The sequence below is a fragment of the Rhinolophus sinicus genome, linkage group LG10 (genome assembly GCF_036562045.2).
Source record: "Rhinolophus sinicus isolate RSC01 linkage group LG10, ASM3656204v1, whole genome shotgun sequence".
Taxonomy (NCBI): domain Eukaryota; kingdom Metazoa; phylum Chordata; class Mammalia; order Chiroptera; family Rhinolophidae; genus Rhinolophus; species Rhinolophus sinicus.
The window spans coordinates 61,203,582-61,215,683 of record NC_133759.1 but is presented as its reverse complement, the minus strand read 5'-3'; positions in this window follow the sequence as shown (position 1 = coordinate 61,215,683).

Genomic DNA, 12,102 nt, shown 5'->3' with positions numbered 1-12,102 from the left:
TGTCTGATTTTTTTTTTTAAAGCCATAGACCACAAGGTCCAGCATACCTGTCTGCCCATATTTGCAACCTAAATATCATCCCACTCTTCCCTACACACTCCCACACTTACCACACTCTAGTCAGTCTGGTCTGCCTTCAGTAATGCATTCAGGTAGTCATTCATTCAGCAAGTATCCATTGCAGTAAACAGGGTACAGAGACTAGAACTCTAGAACTGGGGAACAAGATAATCATTGCCTTATCTTACACACTTCAAATACTTTCCAGATTCAGGGCCTTTGTATATCCTATAAGCTCCTGTTTTATTCATTGCTGTTCACTGACCAGCTGTCAATGTACCTGGCCCATAGTAGGTGCTTAATCAATATTGATAGAATAGATGGATAAATGAATGTATGAGTGAATGAATAAACCAGAAATAGCCATTTCTCATTTATTCAGTTTTAAGTTTTTTATGAATTTGCAGCAGTATTCTGAGCAAGCGGTTGGCAGTGGGCTGAGCGGGGAGGAGGCTGGGAAGCAGTTCAGATGATGTGTCTGTATGTGTATGGGTGTCTGTGTGGGAATCCGAGTCTGAGAATGCCTAAACGTGCATCTCCAACCACACCCCCACGCCAGAGAGAAAGACGTTTGCATTGCTTCTTGTTTTCTCTCACCTACCCTTTTGTCCCTTTCTCCTAACACACCATATTGACAGTAGGCCTTCCCCACTCTTGATTTCCACCCTCACATTCAGGTTTTTTTTTTATATGGGAATGGAGAACATGTGGAGTCTCTGGGAGTCCCAGTTTAGAGAGGAGAAACTCACAGTTACTAGCTTAGAGTAGAGGAGAAGAGAATTATAAAAAGGAGTTCAGTGGAAACCTTGGACATGACTGAAGGAAGTGGGAGAATGCATTTGAGCATGCCCATACTTAAAGAGTCCCTAAACCAGAGCTCCTCCATCTTGGCTGTGAATTACAATAACCTGGGGAGTTTTAAAACTCTAAAGGCCCGCACCCCAGATCAATCAAATCAGGATCTCTGGAGGTGGAACTCAGGCAACAGTATTATTCAAAGCTCCCTAGGTGGTTTCAATTTGCAGCCAAGTTTGAAAACCACTGCACTAAAACAAAAAATTACCACAGGCCTCTGGTCACTATGGCAACCCCAGGACTACCTGTGGTTTCTTGTTAATTAGTTGCCAACTAGGAGGAACCTTCTCTGTGTTTAACAGATTTAAGGTTAGCTTAATGTATAATGTATACATCTTTATTGAATGCTTACTATGTGCTTGATGTGATAATAGCTACCATATAAAACCTCTATTTCATTAATTGAACTGCATAGACTATGTGAAACATGTTCAAAGCAATGACTAGCAGACTTCATCGGTGCCACCCATACATGCCCCCTTCTAGATTTTTAGTATTTTAGCCACATCCCCCTTTGTTGAGCTAATTGCTGGCTGTAGGAGTCTCTCCAGTAGCTCATGATAGGCCTGGCCTTGATCAGAGATGAGCACAAAAGCCAATTTGTGCCAGTGATATCCAAGGACGGGTTTGCAAAGGTCTCTGGGAAAGATATTTCCTTATTTGTCTAAAACAGCTTCAAGAAATAATTTAGTCTTTTCATCTAGACACGAAGAAGAAACCAGGTCATTGACTAGAGTCATTAACAGACATTTGGAGACCCTGAAGGAATGCCATCTTTACCACGAAGCTGGTACCATGGAAAGCAGAGTGAACAAGTGGGGAAGTGTCCTTTGCTGAATCAAGCCAACCCTGAAGTCCATTCAACACTACACTTTCCCTGATATAGGCTGAGGCAGCTGGAGGTGGGCTTTCTGTTACTTGCAACAAAAAGTATCCCAATTAACAGAGCATTAAGAGATAGCTTACAACAATTGAAATATAAAACTAAAAATATCCCAAAGATTATTTATTCAGAACTCTCATTTTTAAAATAAGATTAAGATCAAAGAGCTGAAGTGACTTGTGCAAGGTAATGCCTTCCACCTGACCTTATATTAGAACTGGGCCTCAATCTCAGGTGTCCTAATTGCCAGCCGCATTGCTCATTCTATTAGGTTGGTGCAAAAGTAATTGCAGTTTTTGCAATTTTTAACCTTTTAAACCTCAATTACTTTTGCACCAACCTAATACTAAATTGTAGTCATCTTCACTGTGAATATTCACTTTAATTTTCCAGTGCTGCTAAATTAGCTGTGATGACCTTAATTTTTAAATGTCATTAAATTTCCTTAGAAGGAACTCTCTCTAGAAATAGATATTCTCAACCCTCTCTCAAAAGACATACTCAAAGCCTATAGATACTGTTTGATTTTTAAATGTAGACATCATGAAAGAATATGTAAAACTGTTGAAAACATACATCATACAACCCACCCCCAACCAAAAAAGAAAAAAAAAAAAAAACTAAAGTTCTATCCAGCTAGGCTGCTTCAGTAAATGATGTTGCTGAATATATCAAATACTTCAATCTAAATTTAAAAACGTCCCCCTCCCCTTGATTAACCAGATCGTCCCCTCCCCTATATATAGGAACGCTATGTGCCTGAGCCCACTTGCCATCTGTCACCATATTTTCCAAACTTCACTTCCACCTCCTCCTCTTACACAATCTTATCACATAAAAATATTAGATTTCAGGGATTTGTATAATTTCATTAAATTTTCTGAGTCAAATAAAAATAGAGGCAGACTGACTCATTTTTCGAGTGCCCAACCCATATCCATGGTAGTCAGTAATGCCCTTTAGGCATTATATGGCCAGGAATAACAAGAATAACTTTTTTTTCTTTTTATGACATTTCATATTAGGAATTTGCAGGTGTTCTCCATATTGCAGAGAGGAATTTGGACAACTTCCAGAATGTCCTGACTCATATACCATCATATTGCTTTGTTTATTACCTTTTGTAAAGTTTTGTGAATTTTCTCAGATTATTAGAAAAATACTTACAAGCCAATTGAGGATTATCCATGTTGCAGGTTCCCCCTACAATTTTGGAAATGATTTTTAACCATCTAAATACAGGGTGACTCTACTCACCCAAGTGCTTAGGACAGAAACTTAGGTCTTTCTTTCTTCTCATTTAAAACCCATTTTAGCCAATGCTTTTGTTTCCAGACCCCACAAAGGGTCTTTGAGGAATGACCAGGGAGACTGGCTACAAAGTATCACATCTACTACACAATGAAGAATTTCTGTCAGTGGCCCTTTGAACTAGGTTCTTCCCTGCTTTTCTGCATATGTAGGCAAAATGAGGCTCGTAATGTGCAACCTGTTATATCTACCAAGCATCCCTCTTTCTCCCATCCTCACACCTAATGGTTCTAAAGGCTCATCAGACATAGTGTCTCAACCATACTCTGGTAGCAGGGGTAGTCACATGACTCAGGCCTGACCAATCAGGAATTTCCATGCCCTGTCAACAGAGATTGTTTCAAAGGTGGGCATATTATGCAAAAGAACACTAGGGAGAAAGGGATTTACTTCCATTAGAGCACAGACTTGGGGTTACTGGTGACCATTTCCATCTGTCATAAAGGAAAAATATGCCTGTGGCCACAGTGAACACAATTACACCAAGAAGAGAAAAAGATGAACTAGAACTGAAAGATGTAAAAGGAGGAGGAAGGAAAAAAAGATTAGAATCTAAATCAGGGATCCACAAACTATGGTCTGCCTCTTGTTTTTATAAATTAAGTTTTATTGGAACACAAATACACCCATTGTTTATGTATTGTCTATATCTGTTTCCATGCTACGGTAGTAAAATTTCCTTGAAACAAGTACCACACCAAGTAGGGTATGCCTGAATGAGGACACATGAAATACCTCATCCTCTTCAAAGATCTTATACTTTACTAAAGGACCAGAAAGGTAAAGACATACTTATATCACAATAAGATAGTGGGGGAAAATGTAATATGGAATAGAAAGAACACATAAACCTAACAAAATAACAGCGGTACCCATGATGATAACAATGCTCCTAATGATGGCAGCTATCAATTACTGATTTCATATTATGTTGCTACTTTATGCATATTGTTACTCACCAAACAACCTTGTAAAGTAAATGTATCAGTCGGGATAGGTTAAGTTTTGCTGCAGTAACAAACACTGATATCTCATGATACATATTTATAGTGGATCAGTAGAAGGCTCTACTTATTGTAGACAGCTAAGATCCTAGGATGATGACATCTCCTTCTCAACACATGCTTCCATAATTGCTTCATTGAGAGAAGGGATAATGGCAAATCACATGCTGACTCTAAAAGCCTATGTCCATGGGTGAAGCACATTACTTCCACTCATGTTTCATTAGCCAAAAGAAATCTCATAACCATGACTAAATTAAAAAGCACTGGTGCAGAATAACACTATCATGAGCTCAGAAGGATAAGAGCTGGAGATATTTAGAGAATACCAGGGATGTTTACCCCAATAGATATTATTAGTCTTCACCTTCCCAATGAGGAAATACAGTGAGGGAAGTTAGGAGACTTCCTCAAGGCCATAAGCTAATAAGTAGTAGTGTTTGAATTGACCCCAAGTCAGTATAACTCTAAATTCTAACCTCTTTTATGTTGTACCATGTCATGTACTTTCTCATTGGCTTTGGGCTGGAAAATACTAGAGTTTACTGATAAAATGAATAGCTGGTTTACATGATGGAGTACCAAAAAAGAGATGTGAAATGTTTAGGCTTGATGACCTTGCAAATAGAAAGTGATTTCACCTTTTGATAAGGACATTTACGTTATGTAAGAAGTATTTAAGAATCATATGGATGGCAGTTTTCATGGATGGCAGTTTTCACTAGAGAATTGGGCCTTGGGTAGGATGATTTGTGGGACGGGAGGGCTGTATAGAAACAGGAATGAGGCAATGCAGTTTAAAAAAAAGAAGAAAGCATGGAAAGAGAGAGATTGAGAGAGAGAGAGAGAGAGAGAGAGAGAGAGAGAGAAGGGAAGATGGGGAGAGAGAGAATGAGTTGTGAGAATGGGTAGTTGGAAAGGAGATTTTAGACTGAGAGCATTTTTGTTCTTGAATGCCTTAAGTATAATTCTTTCCTAAAAGGTTCAGGTTCAAATATTTATGAGACAGAGTTACTATTCCTTTTAGAGCCTTGTCAAGTATAAAAGAGGAGGAAAAATCTGTTTGTGAAGGGAGTTTACAATATACTTAAAGTTTATTTTAAAAATAAATAGGACTTGATAGATAGGGCAATAAACAACAGGCCTCACCAGTAACCTGCCAGGAGCACTAACAGGAAGCATCTGTAGGCTGCCAAGAGCCAGAAATAAGAATGAACAGTTCTTACTGTCAGCGAGTCACAGGAACATTCATAAACAAAGAGGATAGTGGAGGTGCAGCGTCCCCAAGCCAAGTCACTCTCTGTCACGAACACAGTCACAGTTTGTATGGAATACACCCACACAGGTAAAGTCACATCTGAATCAGATGTTTCTGGCTCCCTATGCTATAAATTCTAGGTTTTGTTTTAGCCTGAAATTGTGACATGGCATACAAAAATACGTAAGACCTATAGAGAAATTTAACACCGTAGGAATATTAAACTTTGCATGACCTCAATAATTAGAAGGTATGTATGACCAGAAAAGAATCTGTGTGGTCACTCAAAATATTTATTATTTTAATTGTTATACTTATTAAATGTGCACAGGCATGATTATTTATGTGTGCCTACTATGTGCTGGGCACAATTACAGGAGCTGAGGATGCAGACATGAAGAAGAGAAACAATCTTTACCTTTGTGTAATCTCCTGTTTTAGTTAAGGAGAAAAATGAGAAAACAAATAAGGTGATTAAAGATCAGGGTAAGTGATATAAAGCTATGAAATTTATGATGTAATAGAAAATCTGGAGACAAAAAGTGGGACCAACTTTAAGCAGTGAGTGGTCAGGTACCACCTTGGAATGGGTACTTTTGAGCTAGAACCTGAAAGGTAGTAAGCCAAGTGATGACAAAAAAAAAATAAATAAAAAAAATAGTATGATATATACTTGAGTCTGTTTCAGTTAATAAAGACTTCCTTTCTGGAGACAAAAATATAATAGAGCTGGGTTATAAAACTCATTGGATGAGGATTTTAAGTCTCCTTTCTGCCACTTAAAAGGTGTATGCCCTTACGCTAGCCACGTAAACTTTGTAAGTCTGGATTTCTTCATCTGTGAAATGTGTGGGTTGGACCAGAGGATCTCTAAGGTCTCTTGGTACTAAAAGTTTATACTACTTCCTCTCCTGTTTCTACTTGTATGCATATGAGCACACGCACACACACACGACATACAGAAGTCTTCTATTTTCTAATTGTTGTCAGGAATAGATTCTGGGCCAATTAGGAAATGCTTATTCAATATTACTAGTGAAAGCCACCATGCCAACTTTTAGCCTCTTCAAAAAACTCTACCTTTCCTGAAAAACCACATTAATTATTCCATAAAGGTCCCTGGAGACAAATGTGACTAGCTTATCTTAGAGGATACACCTATACCCCTCATTCAAACTACCTGTTGCTGCCCATAGCCTCTGATACTCCAAGTGTATGTAACTCCTCCTCCGTACTCTCTCCCTAATGCATCCTAATACAACTTCACCTGATTGGACCAGAAGTGAACACTTGACTCAAAGATCAACCCTAGGCTGGCTACAGATCTGGAAAATAAAGGGAAAATATGAGTCAGGGCAGCCAGTTTGCTTGTAAGGAATTGGGATTTGGGATTGTGAAAAAAATGTCTGAGTTGGTGGCTGTGCCAAAAATTAAGGATCTATATAAAAAGCTGCCCACACATAGTGACGTCAAAGCATTTGAGTGAAGTCTGTGGACTTTGTGACTTTTGAGGCTCTCAGAGCTATTTAGTCCAGACTTAATCTCCAGTTTCATCTCCCATGAGGCCCTAGCATTACAGTATTTCCTATTCATGACTTCTATGAAATTTCTCTGTGTCCTATCAACAACCTCCATTTCTACTTAAACTAGATTTCTTTCAGCCAAATTTTATTCACTAAAACAAAGGGTAGCTCATTCAATAAATAAGCTGAATTCCATTGAGATGTTTCTGGTAACCAGAGCTAGAAACAGAAGTAATAAATAAAAATAGGGGAAAGGCTCTGCTTTCAGGAAATAGAGGCCAGATGGCCTTGAGCTGCTGGCACAGGGATGTGAATGGCACCTGAAGCAGGAAGTAGATTCCAGAAAACATGCAGTTTGGGGGATGCTCTAAAATTGGTCTGGGAGGACCTAAAAAAGACGACTAGGATAGGATAATTTGATATACAATTATGGTAATGAGAAGTGCTTAATTGTGTAGGAAATAAATAGCCCCCATAGCTCTCAAACATGTTTATCTTCTCCTCCTTTCATCTTCTTCTCAGCACAATACATAATATATAGTAAAATATAATAATAATAATAATAATAATAATAATAATACTTATTAATGGAGGCATGAAATTCTGTCTTTCAGAAACCACATAGGAAGATATTTTCTCCGAGTCATTCTTTAAAGAACAATTTATTTTTCCATTTCTGTGTAACTCTTTTGAAGTTTTTCTTAATTCTATGGCTTATGATCCTCAACTTCAGGATCATGGGGACACAAATCAAGCTCGTCGTTTTTAAGAAGAGGGTGGTATGGAGTGATCGTGCAGTAGTCACTTCCAACTGCCATCTGTGACAAGTCTGTAAAACATTTCATTTGCATAATATATGGGAACTTGATTAAAATACAGCACACTGTTACAAGAAGTGGGAATATTCTAAGTCAAATTATGTCTCCTCATAAAACCATCCCCCTGGTACTGGCAACAAAACAGAGTTCTTCTGTATTGCTTTACATTTTAAAGATCCACTGCTCAAGGAGTTATCAAATAGACACGAAGCCTAGTTTCATCCAGTGCTGTAGCCATGTTGGGAAGTTATCACAAGGGTAGGGCTGAACCAAGGTCGTTTAGCAGAAAGCTGTGTGTTCGGATTGAACGTCTCTGCTCTAGGGTAAGCAGCCAGAACAGTAATCGGTTTATAGAAGCAATTGCTGTGTGCCATCCATAATGTAGACCTACATATTTGATCTACCAAGGCCACTGCTCGTGTTTCCAGAATAGAAAAATGTATATCAATACTTTACCTGTGAAGATAGAGCGTTATGTGTACTCAGAAGTGCGCCAGCAAGCTGATATCTTGACAGCAGGCTGGAGGATCTAGAAAAAGAGGGTGGAAGGGTCTTGGACTTAGCCATTCCCTGCCTCATTTCTAAAACACAGATGACTGTCTTGCTCTACAAAAGTACACTTGTTTGTGTAGGTCCAGAATTTAAAAAATACACATATATGTTGTTATTCTCACAGCTTCAAACCTGATTGTGACTACAGATGGAATTTTAAAAAAAGCCACAATTAGCAAAGAGCATGGTTGTTAATTACTGATGGTTTGAATTGCCCCTAACATCCTATCCAAATTTCAGTGATCAATTGGAGGAAATCTAAAGAAAAAAAACAGGCCATGGGGGGATGAAAGAGCATTACTTACCTTCAGTGTTTTAATTAGCCCAGTCTAATAAAGTAATTTGAATTATCAATAATGAACAGCTTAAACTTTACTTACTGTCAAAGCATGCCTATTTAAATGCTGGCCCAGGAAATAACATTAGGAGGCATTTTTAATTGTTTGGTTCCATCTCTGTACAGAGTGCTCAGCCCAAGGCCAGAAAAGCTTATAAATGGTGTTTCTTCCCAAACAGTCTCAATGACAGCCACTCCTATGTCATACTTCTTTCAAAACAGATGGTGAGAGCAGTTTACTGTTCAGTTTCAATTCACTGCTGTCTTTTATAAGCAACGTGGTTAAGCGACCTGCTAAAGAGGGAGATTCCAAAGCCACTTGGCCTGATTTTAACAATACCAGGGTGAAACCTCATGCTTTAATATTATGTGTCACTTCCCTGTGATTTTTATAAAACTTGCCTTAAGTTTGTCACCTGAAACTCATAACTGATCAAATTTAAACACTCTCCTAAAAAATAAATAAAAGATAATTTTGTAATTTCCCATGCTGTTCCTGACACAATTGTCTGCTTCTTGATTTGTGTTTCACATTTTCAAATCTCTGGCTCACATTGTTTTCACAGCTCCATCTCTTTTATCCCATGATGCCACTAAAAAGAAGCAAAGAGCCACCAAGTTCTTGAATATGTCATGTCTGGATTTGTGTGATCACTGTGAACCAGCCATGTGCTAAATGCTTATTTTCTTTAACTGTGTTACTCTGACAAAACTGAAAGATGAACAAAGTTTCAGACAGGTTACATATCTTTTCCGAAGTTACAGAGCTCCTAAATGGCTGAGTAGAAATGCAAACTTGGGTAGAAGGTTAAAAATCCCACATTTTAACCTACTTTACTAATCATCTCCTTCTTTAATTCTATTACTCAGGGGATGCTGGGACTTCAGTAACAAAACCTGAGCAACGGCAGCTTTGCCTTTGGAATTCCAATCCACGATTCTATTTCGGTCAATTTCATGTGGCCAATGAACACCTGTATTGCTTTGTGCCTGAACTGCATTAAAGGAAGTTGATTTTCCTTTTGGTGCATACAAAAATGATATAAGCAGGCCTTGCCCCATGTGGGGCAACAAAGCACTCACTTATATTTAATCCCTTAATAGTCCAAGGTCATAAGTTCCGTAGAGACCTAGTTTTATATCCCAAGCTTGGCACTTAGATCCAAATATTTGTTCAATGAACAAATACGTGAGTGAATAAGTGAGTGACTGAGTGAGTGAGCAAAGATGTTATGACCCAGTTGTTTTGACCAACAACATTGCTGCTATCTGTCCATTCCTTGATTTCTAGTTGACAGTTTAATGATTAACCCAATATGATCCCTAGTTCCAAAGCTTTCCTGGTGTCCTTCTCCCCGATAGAAAGCCCTGTCCACCTACAAGCTTACCATTAGTTTCAGAATAAGCTTACCTTTTCTCAGGGGGTACTTTCATGTATTCTCTCCGTACCTAGCCTACCAGGGCATGAAAAAAAAGTAGAGATTATTTTTTGTGCCTTGAAATAAAGGTAAGTCATCAAACTTTTTAACAATGAAATGATGTTGTTAATGGTCTACCATTTTTATTCATTCAAAAAATATTTATTGAGTTCCCATTATGTACCAAGTACATTGTAAAATCTGTGGGACTGTAAGGATGAAAAGAATTCTTGATCATATGGAACTTAGATTCCAGAGGATAGAGCTAGACAGTGAACCAAATAATAAGTATTAGGTTGGTGCAAAAGTAATGGAGGTTTAAAAGGCTAAAAATAATTTCAAAAACTGCAATTACTTCTGCACCAACCTAATAAAATACAAGATGTGTAAGGAGGTGATAAACAACAAAAAAGAGAAAAACAGAAGCAGGATAGGGAGTGATGAAGGCAGGAAGCAATTCTAAATAAGGTGAATGTCATGGGTTGAATTGTATTTCCCTCAAAAAGTATACTGAAGTCTTAATCCCTAATACTTGAGAATGTGACCTTATTTAGAAATAGAGCCTTTACAGATGTAATTCATTAAGATAACATGCCTGACTGGGGTGGGGGGGCAGGGTGGCTTTTAAACCAATATGACAGGGCTAGTGCCATGTGATGACGAGACAAAGACGAGTGATGCACTTACAAGCCAAGGGGCACCAAGGATATTTGACCATCACCAGAAGCTAGGAACAGACAAAGAAGGGTTCCACCAAGAGCTACAGTGGAGATGTGGCCCTACTGAGACCTTGATTTTGTGACTTCTGGCTTCCAGAACTGTGGGAGAGTAAATATCTGTTGTTTGAAGACATCCAGTCTGTGGTACTTTGCAATGGTAGCTCTAGGAAACTAATGTAGAGGGCAGGGAGGCATAAAGTGTGAGGATGACTGTTGAGAAAAGAGCTGAAGCTGGTGAGGGAGACACCCATGTGGCTCTCTGGGGTGACAGGCAACAGTAAGCACAAAGGATCTAAAGTAAGAGTGGACCTAGCCTATCTGTGCAGCTGCCAGGAGGCCAGGGTTGCCGGGTAGGGGGAGCACAGGGAGAGTAGTCAACGAAGTCTAAGGGGAATGAGATCTGGGTACTACGGAGTCACAGTAATGCTCAAACTTTAGCAGCACATCATAATTACCTGATGGACTTGTTAAAACACAGATTACTGGGCCCACCCAGAACATCAGTTTCTGATTCAGTAAATTGAGGGAAGGGCATGAGAATAGACATGTCTAACAAGTACCTGATGCTGATGCTGTTGGTCCAGGGACCACATTTTGAGAACCATTGTGGTAGGGCATAGTAATGACTTAGCTCTTTGTTCCAAGTGAGCTAAAAGTTACCAGAGAGTTAGAGCAGAGGAGTGACACAATAGAACTTGTGTGTTAGTGGAATACTGTGACTGTTGAATTGAGAATAGACAGTAAGGAATGACAAGTTGAAGCAGAGAGACTGGTTATGAGACTGTTGAAAGAAAAACTGCATAATGTGAAGAACCTATATAAAAGTATATGTGAACTAGTATGTGTTACACATGACCCAGCGTGCCTTTGGAGGGCAGAACAGCTCTTATTTCATATGAGTTATATTACCTCTGAGTGACATCATCTTCCCCTCCACTCACCTACATGTATAGCCAATTTGGCAATCAAGCACATGTCACACCTTGACATTTTTACGGCCTCTGTGGACCATCCATGTGAGTTCTGATTTCTTGGATCGCTTTTGGAAGAGACGAAGGTCCCTTTATTCATTCTAACACCAACTCAGATTCTTTGAATTGTTAGAGTTTCTGTTTGAGTAGCTAATGAGGACTCTAGTGCGCATGTCCTGTGAAAGCTCTCAGCTCATTCTCAGTGTGACCTTTAAGAAGGTCCTAAAATATATTAGGACATATATTATGTTTTTATATAAAGACTAAATCTTACAGTGGAAGAAATTTCAAATGTGAAGAATAAAACAAAATACAAGGGTTAATAATGACCTAACAAGTAATATTTAGAAGATAATAATGTGTTTAACCTTTTGAAAGCACATTCCGTTTCAT